Genomic DNA, 23,211 nt, shown 5'->3' on the forward strand with positions numbered 1-23,211 from the left:
TGAATCTGATTGGCTGATTCCATCAGCCAATCAGAATTTCCCTACCTTAATTCCGATTGGCTGATAGAATCCTATCAGCCAATCAGAATTCGAGGGACGCCATCTTGGATGATGTCCCTTAAAGGAGCCTTCATTCGTCGGTAGTCCGTCGGGCCAGCAGGATGTTCCGCGTCGGAGGTCTGCAAGATGGATCCTGAAGAAAGAAGATCTAAGACCCCGCTTGGAAGATGACATCGCCCGGATGGAAGACTTCTTCAGCGCCACTTGGAGGATCACTTCATCGGGCCTGGCACAAACGCTGGCAGGCAGGCACCTGCAATTCAATTGCACTAGAAGACTGATGATTCACAATCAAAAAATGTTTTATTTTAAATATTTTCAAAACTGTTATAACAAATATGATTGGTGACACTAGTTAGCTTGGCAAGTGGGCCTGGCACACACGCTGGGAGGAAGGCAACTGCAATTAGATTACACTAGATGACTGATGTTTCACAGTCAAAAAAGTTTTTATTTTAAATATTTACAATACTGTTATAACACATATGATTGGTGGCACTAGTTGGCAGCAAGTGGGCCTGGCACACATGCTGGCAGACAGGCAACTTCAATTCAATGGCACTAGCAGACTGATGATTCACATTCAAAAAAGTTTTGATTTTAAATATTTATAATACTGTTACAACAAATATGATTGGTGGCACTAGTTGGCTAGTGGGCCTGGCACACACGCTGGCAGACAGGAAACTGCAATTCAATTGCACTAGCAGACTGATGATTCACAGTCTAATTTTTTTTTATTTTAAATATTTACAATACTGTTAGAACAAATATGATTGGTGGCACTAGTTGGCAAGTGGGCCTGGCACACACGCTGGCAGGCAGGCCAATGCAATTCAATTGCACTAGCAGACTGATGATTCACAGTCAAAAAAGTTTTGATTTAAATATTTTCAAAACTGTTATAACAAATATGATTGGTGGCAATAGTTGACAGCAAGTGGGCCAGGCACACACGCTGGCAGGCAGGCAACTTCAATTAGATTACCCTAGCAGACTGATCTTTCACAGTCAAAAAAGTTTTTATTTTTAATATTTTTAAAACTGTTATAACAAATATGATTGGTGGCACTAGTTGGCAAGTGGGTCTGGCACACACGCTGGGAGGAAGGCAACTGCAATTAGATTACACTAGATGACTGATGTTTCTCAGTCAAAAAAGTTTTTATTTTAAATATTTACAATACTGTTATAACAAATATGATTGGTGACACTAGTTGGCAAGTGGGCCTGTCACACACACTGGCAGGCAGGCAACTGCAATTCAATTGCACTAGCAGACTGATGATTCACAGTCAAAAAAGTTTTTATTTTAAATATTTACACTACTGTTATAACAAATATGATTTGTGGCACTAGTTGGAAAGTGGGCCTGGCACACACGCTGGCAGACAGGCAACTGCAATTAAATAACAATAGCAGACTGATGTAAAATTTTGTTTTTAAAAAAGTTACACTAATGTTACAACAGATAGGAGTGATGGCACTCAGGATAGAAGTAGGCAAAGTATGTGCTGGCAGCCTGACACACAGGCTGGCACTAGTGGCAGGCTGGCCTCGCAACTAAAATTAAATAACACTAGAAGACTGATGTAAAAGTTTTTTTTTTACAAAATGTAAACTAATGTTACACCAGATAGGAGTGGTGAACTGGCACAGAGGATGGAAGTTGGCACAGTATATGCTGGCAGCCTGACACACAGGCTGGCACTAATGGCAGCCAGGCTGGCCTGGCAACTAATATTAAATAACACTAGAAGAGGACTGATAAATTACACTATATGATTTGGGCCTGAGACACAGGCCTGATGGAAAATGAAATTAGATTTTTTTTTAATTTACAATAATGTTTATGAGTGGTGGTTGGCACAGCAATTAACCACAGTATATGCTGTGTGAGCCTGAGACACAGGCATGATAGAAAATGAAATTAGATTACACTAGCAAAATGATTTAAAAGTTTTTTTAATAAGTTTACAATAATGTTAGGCAGATATGAGTGGTGGCTGCTGGCACAGCAATTAATCACAGAAGCCTGACACAAAGACCTGATAGAAAATGAAATTAGATTACACTAGCAAAATGATTTAAAATTTTGGTTGTTTAAATTTACACTAATGTTAAGCAGATATGAGTGGAGGCTGCTGGCACAGAGCAATTAACCACAGTATATGCTGTGTGAGCCTGAGATACAGGCCTGATAGAAAATGAAATTAGATTACACTAGCAAAATGATTTAAAAGTTTGGTTGTTTAAATTTACACTAATGTTAAGCAGATATGAGTGGAGGCTGCTGGCACAGAGCAATTAACCACAGTATATGCTGTGTGAGCCTGAGATACAGGCCTGATAGAAAATGAAATTAGATTACACTAGCAAAATGATTTAAAAGTTTGGTTGTTTAAATTTACACTAATGTTAAGCAGATATGAGTGGAGGCTGCTGGCACAGAGCAATTAACCACAGTATATGCTGTGTGAGCCTGAGATACAGGCCTGATAGAAAATGAAATTAGATTACACTAGCAAAATGATTTAAAAGTTTTTTCTATTAAATTTACAATAATGTTAGGCAGATATGAGTGGTGGCTGCTGGCACAGCAATTAACCACAGAAGCCTGACACACAGGCCTGATAGAATATGAAATTAGATTACACTAGCAAAATGATTTAAAAGTTTGGTTGTTTAAATTTACACTAATGTTAAGCAGATATGAGTGGTGGCTGCCTGGCTGGCACAGAGCAATTAACCACAGTACATGCTGTGTGAGCCTGAGACACAGGGCTGATAGAAAATGAATTTAGATTACACTAGCAAAATGATTTTAAAGTTTGGTTGTTTAAATTTACACTAATGTTAAGCAGATATGAGTGGAGGCTGCTGGCACAGAGCAATTAACCACAGTATATGCTGTGTGAGCCTGAGATACAGGCCTGATAGAAAATGAAATTAGATTACACTAGCAAAATGATTTAAAAGTTTGGTTGTTTAAATTTACACTAATGTTAAGCAGATATGAGTGGAGGCTGCTGGCACAGAGCAATTAACCACAGTATATGCTGTGTGAGCCTGAGATACAGGCCTGATAGAAAATGAAATTAGATTGCACTAGCAAAATGATTTAAAAGTTTTTTTTTATTAAATGTACAATAATGTTAGGCAGATATGAGTGGTGGCTGCTGGCACAGCAATTAACCACAGAAGCCTGACACACAGGCCTGATAGAATATGAAATTAGATTACACTAGCAAAATGATTTAAAAGTTTGGTTGTTTAAATTTACACTAATGTTAAGCAGATATGAGTGGTGGCTGCCTGGCTGGCACAGAGCAATTAACCACAGTATATGCTGTGTGAGCCTGAGACACAGGGCTGATAGAAAATGAAATTAGATTACACTAGCAAAATGATTTTAAAATGTGGTTGTTTAAATTTACACTAATGTTAAGCAGATATGAGTGGAGGCTGCTGGCACAGAGCAATTAACCACAGTATATGCTGTGTGAGCCTGAGATACAGGCCTGATAGAAAATGAAATTAGATTACACTAGCAAAATGATTTCAAAGTTTGGTTGTTTAAATTTACACTAATGTTAAGCAGATATGAGTGGAGGCTGCTGGCACAGCAATTAACCACAGAAGCCTGACACACAGGCCTGATAGAATATGAAATTTGATTACACTAGCAAAATGATTTAAAAGTTTGGTTGTTTAAATTTACACTAATGTTAAGCAGATATGAGTGGTGGCTGCCTGGCTGGCACAGAGCAATTAACCACAGTATATGCTGTGTGAACCTGAGACACAGGGCTGATAGAAAATGAAATTAGATTAAACTAGCAAAATGATTTTAAAGTTTGGTTGTTTAAATTTACACTAATGTTAAGCAGATATAAGTGGAGGCTGCTGGCACAGCAATTAACAACAGTATATGCTGTGTGAGCCTGAGATACAGGCCTGATAGAAAATGAAATTAGATTACACTAGCAAAATGATTTCAGAGTTTGGTTGTTTAAACTTACACTAATGTTAAGCAGATATGAGTGGAGGCTGCTGGCACAGAGCAATTAACCACAGTATATGCTGTGTGAGCCTGAGATACAGGCCTGGTAGAAAATGAAATTAGATTACACTAGCAAAATGATTTAAAAGTTTTTTTTTTTTTTAAATTTACAATAATGTTAAGCAGATATGGCTGCTGGCACAGCAATTAACCACAGAAGCCGTACACACAGGCCTGATAGAAAATGAAATTAGATTACACTAGCAAAATGATTTAAAAGTTTGGTTGTTTAAATTTACACTAATGTTAAGCAGATATGAGTGGTGGCTGCCTGGCTGGCACAGAGCAATTAACCACAGTACATGCTGTGTGAGCCTGAGACACAGGGCTGATAGAAAATGAAATTAGATTACACTAGCAAAATGATTTTAAAGTTTGGTTGTTTAAATTTACACTAATGTTAAGCAGATATGAGTGGAGGCTGCTGGCACAGAGCAATTAACCACAGTATATGCTGTGTGAGCCTGAGATACAGGCCTGATAGAAAATGAAATTAGATTACACTAGCAAAATGATTTCAAAGTTTGGTTGTTTAAATTCACACTAATGTTAAGCAGATATGAGTGGAGGCTGCTGGCACAGAGCAATTAACCACAGTATATGCTGTGTGAGCCTGAGACACAGGCCTGATAGAAAATGAAATTAGATTACACTAGCAAAATGATTTAAAAGTTTTTTTAATAAGTTTACAATAATGTTAGGCAGATATGAGTGGTGGCTGCTGGCACAGCAATTAATCACAGAAGCCTGACACAAAGACCTGATAGAAAATGAAATTAGATTACACTAGCAAAATGATTTAAAAGTTTGGTTGTTTAAATTTACACTAATGTTAAGCAGATATGAGTGGAGGCTGCTGGCACGGAGCAATTAACCACAGTATATGCTGTGTGAGCCTGAGATACAGGCCTGATAGAAAATGAAATTAGATTACACTAGCAAAATGATTTAAAAGTTTGGTTGTTTAAATTTACACTAATGTTAAGCAGATATGAGTGGAGGCTGCTGGCACAGAGCAATTAACCACAGTATATGCTGTGTGAGCCTGAGATACAGGCCTGATAGAAAATGAAATTAGATTGCACTAGCAAAATGATTTAAAAGTTTTTTTTTATTAAATGTACAATAATGTTAGGCAGATATGAGTGGTGGCTGCTGGCACAGCAATTAACCACAGAAGCCTGACACACAGGCCTGATAGAATATGAAATTAGATTACACTAGCAAAATGATTTAAAAGTTTGGTTGTTTAAATTTACACTAATGTTAAGCAGATATGAGTGGTGGCTGCCTGGCTGGCACAGAGCAATTAACCACAGTATATGCTATGTGAGCCTGAGACACAGGGCTGATAGAAAATGAAATTAGATTACACTAGCAAAATGATTTTAAAATGTGGTTGTTTAAATTTACACTAATGTTAAGCAGATATGAGTGGAGGCTGCTGGCACAGAGCAATTAACCACAGTATATGCTGTGTGAGCCTGAGATACAGGCCTGATAGAAAATGAAATTAGATTACACTAGCAAAATGATTTAAAAGTTTGGTTGTTTAAATTTACACTAATGTTAAGCAGATATGAGTGGAGGCTGCTGGCACAGCAATTAACCACAGAAGCCTGACACACAGGCCTGATAGAATATGAAATTTGATTACACTAGCAAAATGATTTAAAAGTTTGGTTGTTTAAATTTACACTAATGTTAAGCAGATATGAGTAGTGGCTGCCTGGCTGGCACAGAGCAATTAACCACAGTATATGCTGTGTGAGCCTGAGACACAGGGCTGATAGAAAATGAAATTAGATTAAACTAGCAAAATGATTTTAAAGTTTGGTTGTTTAAATTTACACTAATGTTAAGCAGATATAAGTGGAGGCTGCTGGCACAGCAATTAACAACAGTATATGCTGTGTGAGCCTGAGATACAGGCCTGATAGAAAATGAAATTAGATTACACTAGCAAAATGATTTCAGAGTTTGGTTGTTTAAACTTACACTAATGTTAAGCAGATATGAGTGGAGGCTGCTGGCACAGAGCAATTAACCACAGTATATGCTGTGTGAGCCTGAGATACAGGCCTGGTAGAAAATGAAATTAGATTACACTAGCAAAATGATTTAAAAGTTTTTTTTTTTTTTTTAAATTTACAATAATGTTAAGCAGATATGGCTGCTGGCACAGCAATTAACCACAGAAGCCGTACACACAGGCCTGATAGAAAATGAAATTAGATTACACTAGCAAAATGATTTAAAAGTTTGGTTGTTTAAATTTACACTAATGTTAAGCAGATATGAGTGGTGGCTGCCTGGCTGGCACAGAGCAATTAACCACAGTACATGCTGTGTGAGCCTGAGACACAGGGCTGATAGAAAATGAAATTAGATTACACTAGCAAAATGATTTTAAAGTTTGGTTGTTTAAATTTACACTAATGTTAAGCAGATATGAGTGGAGGCTGCTGGCACAGAGCAATTAACCACAGTATATGCTGTGTGAGCCTGAGATACAGGCCTGATAGAAAATGAAATTAGATTACACTAGCAAAATGATTTCAAAGTTTGGTTGTTTAAATTTACACTAATGTTAAGCAGATATGAGTGGAGGCTGCTGGCACAGAGCAATTAACCACAGTATATGCTGTGTGAGCCTGAGATACAGGCCTGATAGAAAATGAAATTAGATTACACTAGCAAAATGATTTAAAAGTTTTTTTTTATTAAATGTACAATAATGTTAGGCAGATATGAGTGGTGGCTGACACACAGGCCTGATAGAATATGAAATTAGATTACACTAGCAAAATGATTTAAAAGTTTGGTTGTTTAAATTTACACTAATGTTAAGCAGATATGAGTGGAGGCTGCTGGCACAGCAATTAACAACAGTATATGCTGTGTGAGCCTGAGATACAGGCCTGATAGAAAATGAAATTAGATTACACTAGCAAAATGATTTCAGAGTTTGGTTGTTTAAACTTACACTAATGTTAAGCAGATATGAGTGGAGGCTGCTGGCACAGAGCAATTAACCACAGTATATGCTGTGTGAGCCTGAGATACAGGCCTGATAGAAAATGAAATTAGATTACACTAGCAAAATGATTTAAAAGTTTGTTTTTTTTTAAATTTACAATAATGTTAAGCAGATATGGCTGCTGGCACAGCAATTAACCACAGAAGCCGTACACACAGGCCTGATAGAAAATGAAATTAGATTACACTAGCAAAATGATTTAAAAGTTTGGTTGTTTAAATTTACACTAATGTTAAGCAGATATGAGTGGTGGCTGCTTGGCTGGCACAGAGCAATTAACCACAGTATATGCTGTGTGAGCCTGAGACACTGTCCTGATAGAAAATGAAATTAGATTACACTAGCAAGATGATTTGAAAGTTTTTTTTTTTAAATTTACAATAATGTTAAGCAGATATGAGTGGTGGCTGCTGGCACAGCAATTAACCACAGTATATGCTGTGTAAGCCTGACACACAGGCCTGATAGAAAATGAAATTAGATTACACTAGCAAAATGATTTCAAAGTTTGGTTGTTTAAATTTACACAAATGTTAAGCAGATATGAGTGGAGGCTGCTGGCACAGAGCAATTAACCACAGTATATGCTGTGTGAGCATGAGACACAGCCCTGATAGAAAATGAAATTAGATTACACTAGCAAAATGATTTAAAAAATATTAAAAAAAAATTACAATAATCTTAAGCAGATATGAGTGGTGGCTGCTGGCACATCAATTAACCACAGAAGCCTGACACACAGGCCTGTTAGAAAATTAAATTAGATTACACTAGCAAAATGATTTAAAAGTTTGGTTGTTTAAATTTACACTAATGTTAAGCAGATATGAGTGGTGGCTGCCTGGCTGGCACAGAGCAATTAACCACAGTATATGCTGTGTGAGCCTGAGACACAGGGCTGATAGAAAATGAAATTAGATTACACTAGCAAAATGATTTTAAAATTTGGTTGTTTAAATTTACACTAATGTTAAGCAGATATGAGTGGAGGCTGCTGGCACATAGCAATTAACCACAGTATATGCTGTGTGAGCCTGCGATACAGGCCTGATAGAAAATGAAATTAGATTACACTAGCAAAATGATTTAAAAGTTTGGTTGTTTAAATTTACACTAATGTTAAGCAGATATGAGTGGAGGCTGCTGGCACAGAGCAATTAACCACAGTATATGCTGTGTGAGCCTGAGATACAGGCCTGATAGAAAATGAAATTAGATTACACTAGTAAAATGATTTAAAAGTTTTTTTATTAAATTTACAATAATGTTAGGCAGATATGAGTGGTGGCTGCTGGCACAGCAATTAACCACAGAAGCCTGACACACAGGCCTGATAGAATATGAAATTAGATTACACTAGCAAAATGATTTAAAAGTTTGGTTGTTTAAATTTACACTAATGTTAAGCAGATATGAGTGGTGGCTGCCTGGCTGGCACAGAGCAATTAACCACAGTATATGCTGTGTGAGCCTGAGACACAGGGCTGATAGAAAATGAAATTAGATTACACTAGCAAAATTATTTTAAAGTTTGGTTGTTTAAATTTACACTAATGTTAAGCAGATATGAGTGGAGGCTGCTGGCACAGAGCAATTAACCACAGTATATGCTGTGTGAGCCTGAGATACAAGCCTGATAGAAAATGAAATTAGATTACACTAGCAAAATGATTTCAAAGTTTGGTTGTTTAAATTTACACTAATGTTAAGCAGATATGAGTGGAGGCTGCTGGCACAGAGCAATTAACCACAGTATATGCTGTGTGAGCCTGAGATACAGGCCTGATAGAAAATGAAATTAGATTACACTAGAAAAATGATTTAAAAGTTTTTTTTATTAAATTTACAATAATGTTAGGCAGATATGAGTGGTGGCTGCTGGCACAGCAATTAACCACAGAAGCCTGACACACAGGCCTGATAGAATATGAAATTAGATTACACTAGCAAAATGATTTAAAAGTTTGGTTGTTTAAATTTACACTAATGTTAAGCAGATATGAGTGGTGGCTGCCTGGCTGGCACAGAGCAATTAACCACAGTATATGCTGTGTGAGCCTGATACACAGGGCTGATAGAAAATGAAATTAGATTACACTAGCAAAATGATTTTAAAATTTGGTTGTTTAAATTTACACTAATGTTAAGCAGATATAAGTGGAGGCTGCTGGCACAGAGCAATTAACCACAGTATATGCTGTGTGAGCCTGAGATACAGGCCTGATAGAAAATGAAATTAGATTACACTAGCAAAATGATTTAAAAGTTTGGTTGTTTAAATTTACACTAATGTTAAGCAGATATGAGTGGAGGCTGCTGGCACAGAGCAATTAACCACAGTATATGCTGTGTGAGCCTGACATACAGGCCTGATAGAAAATGAAATTAGATTACACTAGTAAAATGATTTAAAAGTTTTTTTTATTAAATTTACAATAATGTTAGGCAGATATGAGTGGTGGCGGCTGGCACAGCAATTAACCACAGAAGCCTGACACACAGGCCTGATAGAATATGAAATTAGATTACACTAGCAAAATGATTTAAAAGTTTGGTTGTTTAAATTTACACTAATGTTAAGCAGATATGAGTGGTGGCTGCCTGGCTGGCACAGAGCAATTAACCACAGTATATGCTGTGTGAGCCTGAGACACAGGGCTGATAGAAAATGAAATTAGATTACACTAGCAAAATGATTTTAAAGTTTGGTTGTTTAAATTTACACTAATGTTAAGCAGATATGAGTGGAGGCTGCTGGCACAGCAATTAACCACAGTATATGCTGTGTGAGCCTGAGATACAGGCCTGATAGAAAATGAAATTAGATTACACTAGCTAAATGATTTCAAAGTTTGTTTGTTTAAATTTACACTAATGTTAAGCAGATATGAGTGGAGGCTGCTGGCACAGAGCAATTAACCACAGTATATGCTGTGTGAGCCTGAGATACAGGCCTGATAGAAAATGAAATTAGATTACACTAGCAAAATGATTTAAAAGTTGTTTTTTTTTTAAATTTACAATAATGTTAAGCAGATATGGCTGCTGGCACAGCAATTAACCACAGAAGCCGTACACACAGGCCTGATAGAAAATGAAATTAGATTACACTAGCAAAATGATTTAAAAGTTTGGTTGTTTAAATTTACACTAATGTTAAGCAGATATGAGTGGAGGCTGCTGGCACAGAGCAATTAACCACAGTATATGCTGTGTGAGCATGAGACACAGCCCTGATAGAAAATGAAATTAGATTACACTAGCAAAATGATTTAAAAAATATTAAAAAAAAATTACAATAATCTTAAGCAGATATGAGTGGTGGCTGCTGGCACAGCAATTAACCACAGAAGCCTGACACACAGGCCTGATAGAAAATTAAATTAGATTACACTAGCAAAATGATTTAAAAGTTTGGTTGTTTAAATTTACACTAATGTTAAGAAGATATGAGTGGTGGCTGCCTGGCTGGCACAGAGCAATTAACCACAGTATATGCTGTGTGAGCCTGAGACACAGGGCTGATAGAAAATGAAATTAGATTACACTAGCAAAATGATTTTAAAATTTGGTTGTTTAAATTTACACTAATGTTAAGCAGATATGAGTGGAGGCTGCTGGCACATAGCAATTAACCACAGTATATGCTGTGTGAGCCTGACATACAGGCCTGATAGAAAATGAAATTAGATTACACTAGCAATATGATTTAAAAGTTTGGTTGTTTAAATTTACACTAATGTTAAGCAGATATGAGTGGAGGCTGCTGGCACAGAGCAATTAACCACAGTATAAAATCAAACACAGGAAAGAGGCGCCGTATGTGTGAATCTGAAGAAGCCAACGACAAATATAAGACATGTGCAGGGTACTCACAATGTGAAAAGGCACTCCAATGTGCCTATAGGGGCAGGCTGGTATTCACAGCAAACCAGCTGGCTGAACCGGCTAACCAGGATACCCAAGGTAGAGGACTCTATGTCTTGATGGACTGTGTATACTGGATCCAGCAATGTGGGAACAGGAGCTGGGCTGGGTGGCGTTCAGTAACTGAACGCCACCCAGCCCAGCTCCTGTTCCCACATTGCTGGATCCAGTATACACAGTCCATCAAGACATAGAGTCCTCTACCTTGGGTATCCTGGTTAGCCGGTTCAGCCAGCTGGTTTGCTGTGAATACCAGCCTGCCCCTATAGGCACATTGGAGTGCCTTTTCACATTGTGAGTACCCTGCACATGTCTTATATTTGTCGTTGGCTTCTTCAGATTCACACATACGGCGCCTCTTTCCTGTGTTTGATTTTAGATTTATAACCTTTGGAGGGTGAAGATCGAGTGCTGCCTCCAGTCCAATAGAAGACAGATACCTATACCAGATTGGGTTATCCTGGACTTTGTATATTTGTCTATCATCCTGATCTAGGATTGGGTATAATATTGTGAATACACACACTTACATTGTATCTATGTTATATTAGTACTTTGTTGATTGTTTGTCTGAAACATCCATATATGGTCACGTGGGCCTACATATATATTCTACACCGTTCTTAGTAGCGCCCCCTATTGGGTTATTCCCTTTGTTCTTAACCACAGTATATGCTGTGTGAGCCTGAGATACAGGCCTGATAGAAAATGAAATTAGATTACACTAGTAAAATGATTTAAAAGTTTTTTTATTAAATTTACAATAATGTTAGGCAGATATGAGTGGTGGCTGCTGGCACAGCAATTAACCACAGAAGACTGACACACAGGCCTGATAGAATATGAAATTAGATTACACTAGCAAAATGATTTAAAAGTTTGGTTGTTTAAATGCCTGGCTGCCTGGCTGGCACAGAGCAATTAACCACAGTATATGCTGTGTGAGCCTGAGACACAGGGCTGATAGAAAATGAAATTAGATTACACTAGCAAAATTATTTTAAAGTTTGGTTGTTTAAATTTACACTAATGTTAAGCAGATATGAGTGGAGGCTGCTGGCACAGAGCAATTAACCACAGTATATGCTGTGTGAGCCTGAGATACAAGCCTGATAGAAAATGAAATTAGATTACACTAGCAAAATGATTTCAAAGTTTGGTTGTTTAAATTTACACTAATGTTAAGCAGATATGAGTGGAGGCTGCTGGCACAGAGCAATTAACCACAGTATATGCTGTGTGAGCCTGAGATACAGGCCTGATAGAAAATGAAATTAGATTACACTAGAAAAATGATTTAAAAGTTTGGTTGTTTAAATTTACACTAATGTTAAGCAGATATGAGTGGTGGCTGCCTGGCTGGCACAGCAATTAACCACAGAAGCCTGACACACAGGCCTGATAGAATATGAAATTAGATTACACTAGCAAAATGATTTAAAAGTTTGGTTGTTTAAATTTACACTAATGTTAAGCAGATATGAGTGGTGGCTGCCTGGCTGGCACAGAGCAATTAACCACAGTATATGCTGTGTGAGCCTGAGACACAGGGCTGATAGAAAATGAAATTAGATTACACTAGCAAAATGATTTTAAAATTTGGTTGTTTAAATTTATACTAATGTTAAGCAGATATAAGTGGAGGCTGCTGGCACAGAGCAATTAACCACAGTATATGCTGTGTGAGCCTGAGATACAGGCCTGATAGAAAATGAAATTAGATTACACTAGCAAAATGATTTAAAAGTTTGGTTGTTTAAATTTACACTAATGTTAAGCAGATATGAGTGGAGGCTGCTGGCACAGAGCAATTAACCACAGTATATGCTGTGTGAGCCTGACATACAGGCCTGATAGAAAATTAAATTAGATTACACTAGTAAAATGATTTAAAAGTTTTTTTTATTAAATTTACAATAATGTTAGGCAGATATGAGTGGTGGCGGCTGGCACAGCAATTAACCACAGAAGCCTGACACACAGGCCTGATAGAATATGAAATTAGATTACACTAGCAAAATGATTTAAAAGTTTGGTTGTTTAAATTTACACTAATGTTAAGCAGATATGAGTGGTGGCTGCCTGGCTGGCACAGAGCAATTAACCACAGTATATGCTGTGTGAGCCTGAGACACAGGGCTGATAGAAAATGAAATTAGATTACACTAGCAAAATGATTTTAAAGTTTGGTTGTTTAAATTTACACTAATGTTAAGCAGATATGAGTGGAGGCTGCTGGCACAGCAATTAACCACAGTATATGCTGTGTGAGCCTGAGATACAGGCCTGATAGAAAATGAAATTAGATTACACTAGCTAAATGATTTCAAAGTTTGTTTGTTTAAATTTACACTAATGTTAAGCAGATATGAATGGAGGCTGCTGGCACAGAGCAATTAACCACAGTATATGCTGTGTGAGCCTGAGATACAGGCCTGATAGAAAATGAAATTAGATTACACTAGCAAAATGATTTAAAAGTTGTTGTTTTTTTAAATTTACAATAATGTTAAGCAGATATGGCTGCTGGCACAGCAATTAACCACAGAAGCCGTACACACAGGCCTGATAGAAAATGAAATTAGATTACACTAGCAAAATGATTTAAAAGTTTGGTTGTTTAAATTTACACTAATGTTAAGCAGATATGAGTGGTGGCTGCTTGGCTGGCACAGAGCAATTAACCACAGTATATGCTGTGTGAGCATGAGACACAGGCCTGATAGAAAATGAAATTAGATTACACTAGCAAGATGATTTGAAAGTTTTTTTTTTTAAATTTACAATAATGTTAAGCAGATATGAGTTGTGCCTTCTGGCACAGAAATTAACCACAGTATATGCTGTGTAAGCCTGACACACAGGCCTGATAGAAAATGAAATTAGATTACACTAGCAAAATGATTTCAAAGTTTGGTTGTTTAAATTTACACAAATGTTAAGCAGATATGAGTGGAGGCTGCTGGCACAGAGCAATTAACCACAGTATATGCTGTGTGAGCCTGAGACACAGCCCTGATAGAAAATGAAATTAGATTACACTAGCAAAATGATTTAAAAAATTAAAAAAAAAATACAATAATCTTAAGCAGATATGAGTGGTGGCTGCTGGCACAGCAATTAACCACAGAAGCCTGACACACAGGCCTGATAGAAAATTAAATTAGATTACACTAGCAAAATGATTTAAAAATTTGGTTGTTTAAATTTACACTAATGTTAAGCAGATATGAGTGGTGGCTGCCTGGCTGGCACAGAGCAATTAACCACAGTATATGCTGTGTGAGCCTGAGACACAGGGCTGATAGAAAATGAAATTAGATTACACTAGCAAAATGATTTTAAAATTTGGTTGTTTAAATTTACACTAATGTTCAGCAGATATGAGTGGAGGCTGCTGGCACAGAGCAATTAACCACAGTATTTGCTGTGTGAGCCTGAGATACAGGCCTGATAGAAAATGAAATTAGATTACACTAGCAAAATGATTTAAAAGTTTGGTTGTTTAAATTTACACTAATGTTAAGCAGATATGAGTGGAGGCTGCTGGCACAGAGCAATTAACCACAGTATATGCTGTGTGAGCCTGAGATACAGGCCTGATAGAAAATGAAATTAGATTACACTAGTAAAATGATTTAAAAGTTTTTTTTTATTAAATTTACAATAATGTTAGGCAGATATGAGTGGTGGCTGCTGGCACAGCAATTAACCACAGAAGCCTGACACACAGGCCTGATAGAATATGAAATTAGATTACACTAGCAAAATGATTTAAAAGTTTGGTTGTTTAAATTTACACTAATGTTAAGCAGATATGAGTGGTGGCTGCCTGGCTGGCACAGAGCAATTAACCACAGTATATGCTGTGTGAGCCTGAGACACAGGGCTGATAGAAAATGAAATTAGATTACACTAGCAAAATTATTTTAAAGTTTGGTTGTTTAAATTTACACTAATGTTAAGCAGATATGAGTGGAGGCTGCTGGCACAGCAATTAACCACAGTATATGCTGTGTGAGCCTGAGATACAGGCCTGATAGAAAATGAAATTAGATTACACTAGCAAAATGATTTCAAAGTTTGGTTGTTTAAATTTACACTAATGTTAAGCAGATATGAGTGGAGGCTGCTGGCACAGAGCAATTAACCACAGTATATGCTGTGTGAGCCTGAGATACAGGCCTGATAGAAAATGAAATTAGATTACACTAGCAAAATGATTTAAAAGTTGTTTTTTTTAAATTTACAATAATGTTAAGCAGATATGGCTGCTGGCACAGCAATTAACCACAGAAGCCGTACACACAGGCCTGATAGAAAATGAAATTAGATTACACTAGCAAAATGATTTAAAAGTTTGGTTGTTTAAATTTACACTAATGTTAAGCAGATATGAGTGGTGGCTGCTTGGCTGGCACAGAGCAATTAACCACAGTATATGCTGTGTGAGCCTGAGACACAGGCCTTATAGAAAATGAAATTAGATTACACTAGCAAGATGATTTGAAAGTTTTTTTTTTAAATTTACAATAATGTTAAGCAGATATGAGTGGTGGCTGCTGGCACAGCAATTAACCACAGTATATGCTGTGTAAGCCTGACACACAGGCCTGATAGAAAATGAAATTAGATTACACTAGCAAAATGATTTCAAAGTTTGGTTGTTTAAATTTACACAAATGTTAAGCAGATATGAGTGGAGGCTGCTGGCACAGAGCAATTAACCACAGTATATGCTGTGTGAGCCTGAGACACAGCCCTGATAGAAAATGAAATTAGATTACACTAGCAAAATGATTTAAAAATTTTTTTAAAAAAATTACAATAATCTTAAGCAGATTTGAGTGGTGGCTGCTGGCACAGCAATTAACCACAGAAGCCTGACACACAGGCCTGATAGAAAATTAAATTAGATTACACTAGCAAAATGATTTAAAAGTTTGGTTGTTTAAATTTACACTAATGTTAAGCAGATATGAGTGGTGGCTGCCTGGCTGGCACAGAGCAATTAACCACAGTATATGCTGTGTGAGCCTGAGACACAGGGCTGATAGAAAATGAAATTAGATTACACTAGCAAAATGATTTTAAAATTTGGTTGTTTAAATTTACACTAATGTTAAGCAGATATGAGTGGAGGCTGCTGGCACAGAGCAATTATTCACAGTATATGCTGTGTGAGCCTGAGATACAGGCCTGATAGAAAATGAAATTAGATTACACTAGCAAAATGATTTAAAAGTTTGGTTGTTTAAATTTACACTAATGTTAAGCAGATATGAGTGGAGGCTGCTGGCACAGAGCAATTAACCACAGTATATGCTGTGTGAGCCTGAGACACAGGGCTGATAGAAAATGAAATTAGATTACACTAGCAAAATGATTTTAAAGTTTGGTTGTTTAAATTTACACTAATGTTAAGCAGATATGAGTGGAGGCTGCTGGCACAGCAATTAACCACAGTATATGCTGTGTGAGCCTGAGATACAGGCCTGATAGAAAATGAAATTAGATTACACTAGCAAAATGATTTCAAAGTTTGGTTGTTTAAATTTACACTAATGTTAAGCAGATATGAGTGGAGGCTGCTGGCACAGAGCAATTAACCACAGTATATGCTGTGTGAGCCTGAGATACAGGCCTGATAGAAAATTAAATTAGATTACACTAGCAAAATGATTTAAAAGTTTTTTTTTTTTTAAATTTACAATAATGTTAAGCAGATATGGCTGCTGGCACAGCAATTAACCACAGAAGCCGTACACCAAGGCCTGATAGAAAATGAAATTAGATTACACTAGCAAAATTATTTAAAAGTTTGGTTGTTTAAATTTACACTAATGTTAAGCAGATATGAGTGGTGGCTGCTTGGCTGGCACAGAGCAATTAACCACAGTATATGCTGTGTGAGCCTGAGACACAGGCCTGATAGAAAATGAAATTAGATTACACTAGCAAGATGATTTGAAAGTTTTTTTTTTTTAAATTTACAATAATGTTAAGCAGATATGAGTGGTGGCTGCTGGCACAGCAATTAACCACAGTATATGCTGTGTAAGCCTGACACACAGGCCTGATAGAAAATGAAATTAGATTACACTAGAAAAATTATTTCAAAGTTTGGTTGTTTAAATTTACACAAATGTTAAGCAGATATGAGTGGAGGCTGCTGGCACAGAGCAATTAACCACAGTATATGCTGTGTGAGCCTGAGACACAGCCCTGATAGAAAATGAAATTAGATTACACTAGCAAAATGATTTAAATTTTTTTTAAAAAAAATTACAATAATCTTAAGCAGATATGAGTGGTGGCTGCTGGCACAGCAATTAACCACAGAAGCCTGACACACAGGCCTGATAGAAAATTAAATTAGATTACACTAGCAAAATGATTTAAAAGTTTTGTTGTTTAAATTTACACAAATGTTAAGCAGCTATGAGTTGTGGCTCCCTGGCTGGCACAGAGCAATTAACCACAGTATATGCTGTGTGAGCCTGAGACACAGGCCTGATAGAAAATGAAATTAGATTACACTAGCAAAATGATTTCAAAGTTTTTTTTAAAAAATTTACAATAATGTTTTTTTTTTTTTTTTTTTAAACTTTTATTATTTCATTATATTAACAATACAAAATTCCAATACATATTTGCTTTACATATCACCATAGAAGAAAGCATTTTACAACAGAAAAAGAACAATTTAACAACATAATCATTCTTTCTTGAGTAAGATGTATTTATCCTTAGTCCTAATATTGACCAAGGAGGTACTTCATAAATGAGTTGTTTGTCACGTTATCTAGGGAAGTGCTAAAAAAAAAAAAAAAAAAAAAACTAACACTATCTACTAATTAAACCCAGAAACAAAATTCCTCTCAGTCCCTCTCCCCTCCCCTCCAACGAGAAATTCACGGCTTGGGGATACTGATAATCCGATTAAAATGATTCGTATAGTCCTTACCCATAGATTTAATAAATGGACCCCAGACGTTAAAGAATTTGTCTACTTTATAAGGGCTGAACTTTTTATAGCCATTTGCTTCAAGAATAACTTCTTTCATCATTGCTTTCCTTAACTGATTGACATTTGGAGATTTCCTATCGGTCCAACACGAAAAAATCTGTGATCTTGTTTTCACTATCACTTTATGTACAAATCCATTATTTCCCTCCCATAAAGCTGAATGGGTAAGGAAAAATAAATTTACTGCTGATAGTTTGATATCTAATTTTAGAATACTAGAAAGCCATAAACCCACTTTCAACCACAACTGAGATTGTTTAGGGCATTCATATATCAAGCCGAGCAGATCCGGATTGTTTCTTGAACTTTTAATGCACTTATTCTCCACTTCTTTATTCCACTTACGAACTCTATTGGGAGTTAGATAATCTTGGTGCATAAGTCTAAGATGCGATTCCCTCACTACCATTGAGTTCTCCAATTTGTGTATTGTCCCCAAGCTAATTTGTATCTTTTTATCTTCTCTGCAGATGGGTATACTATTTTCCCATTTGCTATAAAGATCTTCTAACTGCCCTAACTTAAACCCATTTAAAAGTGTTTCATAAATAATTGAGAGTGGTCTCTGCCTGATTTTTGGATGGTCTAAAAGAAGATGTGGCTGGAAGAATAAATTAGGGTCCTGGTAAAGAAATGACTTTAGGTAATGTTTTGCTTGTATAAAATAAAACCTATCCTTACCAGGAATTCGATAAAGCCCTTGAATTTCCTAAAATTTGAGTATTTGTTTAGTCTTCCAGTTACATAATTGCCCTAAATTGGATAAACCACAATCTTCCCATTGTTGAAATGTTGAGTAGTTTAGGCCTGGTATAAATTGAGAGTTCCCCACCAATGGTACCCATCTAGAATGCATTTTCTTTCATATTGATATAATTTTCATTGCTGCACCCCAAGCAACGAGAATATCTTTCAGCATGCGGTGTTGATATATTTCCCTCCCTCGTTCTTTATTAGATGCATACAGAACAAATTCTAATGCCATTGATTTACACAGTCTTTTATCTAATGAACAATTTGTATAAGTATTCGAGTGAAAAATCCAGTCCAATGTGAATCGCAGCAAAGTAGCATAATTATATAGTAACAAATTGGGCAAAGCTAAGCCCCCACTAATAAAGGGTAGGTATAGTTTGTCAATCTTAATTCTAGGTTTCCTACCTTGCCAGATATAGTATCGGAGTGCTTTCGTAAAGTTATTCAAATCCTGATATTTAATTAATAAAGGAAACATACGTAAAGTATAAAGTATCTTTGGGAGGATAAACATCTTATAAGCTGCCACTCTCCCTGAAAGGGAGAGTGGCAGGTTTATCCAGTTTTTAAACTTATCTATACATTGGTTTAAGACATACACAATGTTATCCTTATACCATTTTTTGGGGGAGGAAGATAAATATATACCTAAAAACTTTAATGTATCCGTTTCTACAAATGGGTAAGCCATATTAATTTTTGTTTTTTTAAGCCACAATATACTAGATTTGGAGAAATTTATTTTATACCCTGAAACCTTTCCATATAGCTCTAACTGAGAGATCACTTCATTAGTTTGGGAAATTGGTTTTGATACACATAATAAGAGGTCATCCGCAAAGATAGACAACTGAAATATCTCCTCATCCAGTCTACAACCCAGTACCTTCCTCCTGAGTTTCAAAGCCAGAGGTTCAAGTACCAAATAAAAAAGCAATGGTGACATAGGTCACCCTTGCCTAGTCCCTCTAAAAAAGAGAGAAAGGAGCTGAAATATAATCATTTACCAAAAGAGTAGCCCTGGCATCTGAATATACATTAGATATCAAATTTAAAAAATTACCCCTAAGGCCAAAATTAAACAGAGTCTGCTGGAGAAAGTCCCACTCAACTCTGTCGAAGGCCTTCTCTGCGTCCAATGACAGGAGAAAGGCCTCCGGCAATGCGTCGGGACCTCCCCCAGCCTCCTCCTCAGCATAATGACAAATAACATGTTGAATTCTTCTGATATTCATTTCAGAAGTTCTCCCTTTAACAAAGCAAACCCCACTTGATCCCTGTGAATTAGGTTAGGAAGGATATCTTTTAATCTCTCTGCTATTATCTTCATTAAAATCTTATAGTCCACATCCAATAATGAAATTGGCCTATAAGAAGTGACCTCCTCTGGGTCTTTCCCTTCTTTAGGGATTAATATAATATTTGCGGTCTTAAATTGCTCTGTAATTTTAGTATTGTGACAATAATAATTATTATAGAGTGAATTTAAGATAGGTATAATTTTCTCTTTAAGACTATCATAAAATTCTATAGGTAGACCATCTGGTCCAGGGGCTTTGCCTTTAGACATTAGTTTAATTGTTTTACCTATCTCTTAGTCTGAAATAGGTCCATTCAAAAGATCAAATTCTGATTCTGAGATGTGTGGCAATTTCAAGTCTTTAAAGAATCCCACTATATCGGATCTGTCAGGGGACTGGGAGGTATATAATCTACTATAATATTGTTGGAATAGATCCAATATTTCCTCGACTTTATTGACAATCCTACCCCCATCTCTTAAGGTTTTAATTGGCTTCTTTTTATTATTATTTTTTTAAATTATCTTGACAAATTGCCCACTTTGTTACCAAACCTCCTGAATTGGGTTGTGCCTTTATAAATATCTACTTGTGCTAAGTCTAAAAGAAATAGTTCCCTCTCTTTTTTGCAGGCAAAATACTTATCTTTGTTTTTTCTGCTTGGTTTCTTCCTGTAGTTTGAGTATGCTATGGATAATTTACAAGCTAGGTCTTTATCCTCTTTCTGTTGTTCTTTCTTAAACTTTTTCAAATAGAGATTGATGTCAGCCTTTAAGGTGACTTTTGCTGCTTCCCAAAAGATATTACTATTATCTCTATAACCCTCATTATTCCGATAATACTCTTCCCAGCTATTAACTATGATTTAAATTTTGCTGAATGGTACAAAAATTTGGGGAAAAAAGGTGTTATAGTTGCTTTTAGAATGTTCTTCTAACTTTAAAAGTACCGGAGCATGATCTGACAATAAGAGGTCCAGAATTTTGGCTTCCCTCACTCTCGGCTAGATTTAGAGTTTGGCAGCCAAAGGGGTGCGTTAGCTACGCATGCTTTTTGTCTCCCGCACCTTTTAAATACCGCTGGTATTTAGAGTTCACATAATGGCTGGGTTTTTAGTGTGTTAGGCTCCAAAAAGGGAGCTTAGAGCATAATTTAACGCCACTGCAACTCTAGATACCAGCAGTGCTTACGGACACGGCCAGCTTAAAAAACGTGCTCGTGCATGATATCCCCATAGAAAACAATGGGGCAGTTTGAGCTGAAAAAAACCTAACACCTGCAAAAAAGCAGCGTTCAGCTCTTAACGCAGCCCCATTGTTTTCTATGGGGAAACACTTCCTACGTCTGCACCTAACACTCTAACATGTACCCCGAGTCTAAACACCCCTAACCTTACACTTATTAACCCCAAATCTGCCGCCCCCGCTATCGCTGACACCTGCATATTATTATTAACCCCTAATCTGCCGCTCCCTACACCGCTGCAACATACATTATAGTTTTGTACCCCTAATCTGCTGCCCCTAACACCGCCGACCCCTATATTATATTTATTAACCCCTAATCTGCCACCACAACGTCGCTGCCAGCTACCTACAATAATTAACCTCACCGCTCACCGCTACTATAATAAATGTATTAACCCCTAAAGCTAAGTTTAACCCTAACACTAACACCCCCCTAAGTTAAATATAATTTTTATCTAACGAAATAAATTAACTCTTATTAAATAAAGTATTCCTATTTAAATCTAAATACTTACCTGTAAAATAAACCCTAATATAGCTACAATATAAATTATAATTATATTGTAGCTATTTTAGGATTAATATTTATTTTACAGGCAACTTTGTATTTATTTTAACCAGGTACAATAGCTATTAAATAGTTAATAACTATTTAATAGCTACCTAGTTAAAATAATTACAAAATTACCTGTAAAATAAATCCTAACCTAAGTTACAATTAAACCTAACACTACACTATAAATAAATTAATTAAATAAACTACCTACAATTATCTACAAATTAACCTAACACTACACTATCAATAAATAAATTAAATACAATTCCTACAAATAAATACAATTAAATAAACTAACTAAAGTACACAAAATAAAAAATATTTACAAACATTAGAAAAAAATTACAACAATTTTAAACTAATTACACCTACTCTAAGCCCCCTAATAAAATAACAAAGACCCCCAAAATAAAAAAATGCCCTACCCTATTCTAAATTACAAAAGTTCAAAGCTCTTTTACCTTACCAGCCCTTAAAAGGGCTCTTTTGCCTGTAAAAAAAAACATACAATACCCCCCCCAACATTATAACCCACCACCCACATACCCCAAATCTAACCCAAACCCCCCTTAAGTAAACCTAACGCTAAGCCCCTGAAGATCTTCCTACCTTGTCTTCAACATGCCAGGTATCACTGATCGTTCCAGGCTCTGAAATCTTCATCAAAGCCCAAGCTGGGGCTAGACATCCATCATCCGGCTGAAGTCTTCTATCAAGTGACGGCTGAAGAAGTCCAGAAGAGGCTCCAAAGTCTTCATCCTATCTGGGAAGAAGAGTAGATCCGGACCGGCAACCATCTTCTTCCAAGCGGCATCTTCTCTCTTCATCCAATGAGGACCGGCTCCATCTTGAAGACCTCCACCGCGGATCCATCCACTTCTTCCGACAACTTCCCGACGAATGACGGTTCCTTTAAGGGACGTCATCCAAGATGGCGTCCCTCGAATTCTGATTGGCTGATAGGATTCTATCAGCCAATCGGAAGTAAGGTAGGACAATTCTGATTGGCTGATGGAATCAGCTAATCAGAATCAAGTTCAATCCGATTGGCTGATTCAATCAGCCAATCAGATTGAGCTTGCATTCTATTGGCTGTTCTAGCAATCCATTAGGGGTAGCATTAAAGTCACCTGCTATTATAATATCAATTTCTGGTTGATTCGCCATTTTTTTGTTTATTTTCCTCCAAAATTTACTAACTTGATTGTTAGGCCCATAGATATTAACTAAC

This window comes from Bombina bombina, chromosome 1 (genome assembly GCF_027579735.1).
Source record: "Bombina bombina isolate aBomBom1 chromosome 1, aBomBom1.pri, whole genome shotgun sequence".
NCBI classification, from domain to species: Eukaryota; Metazoa; Chordata; class Amphibia; order Anura; family Bombinatoridae; genus Bombina; species Bombina bombina.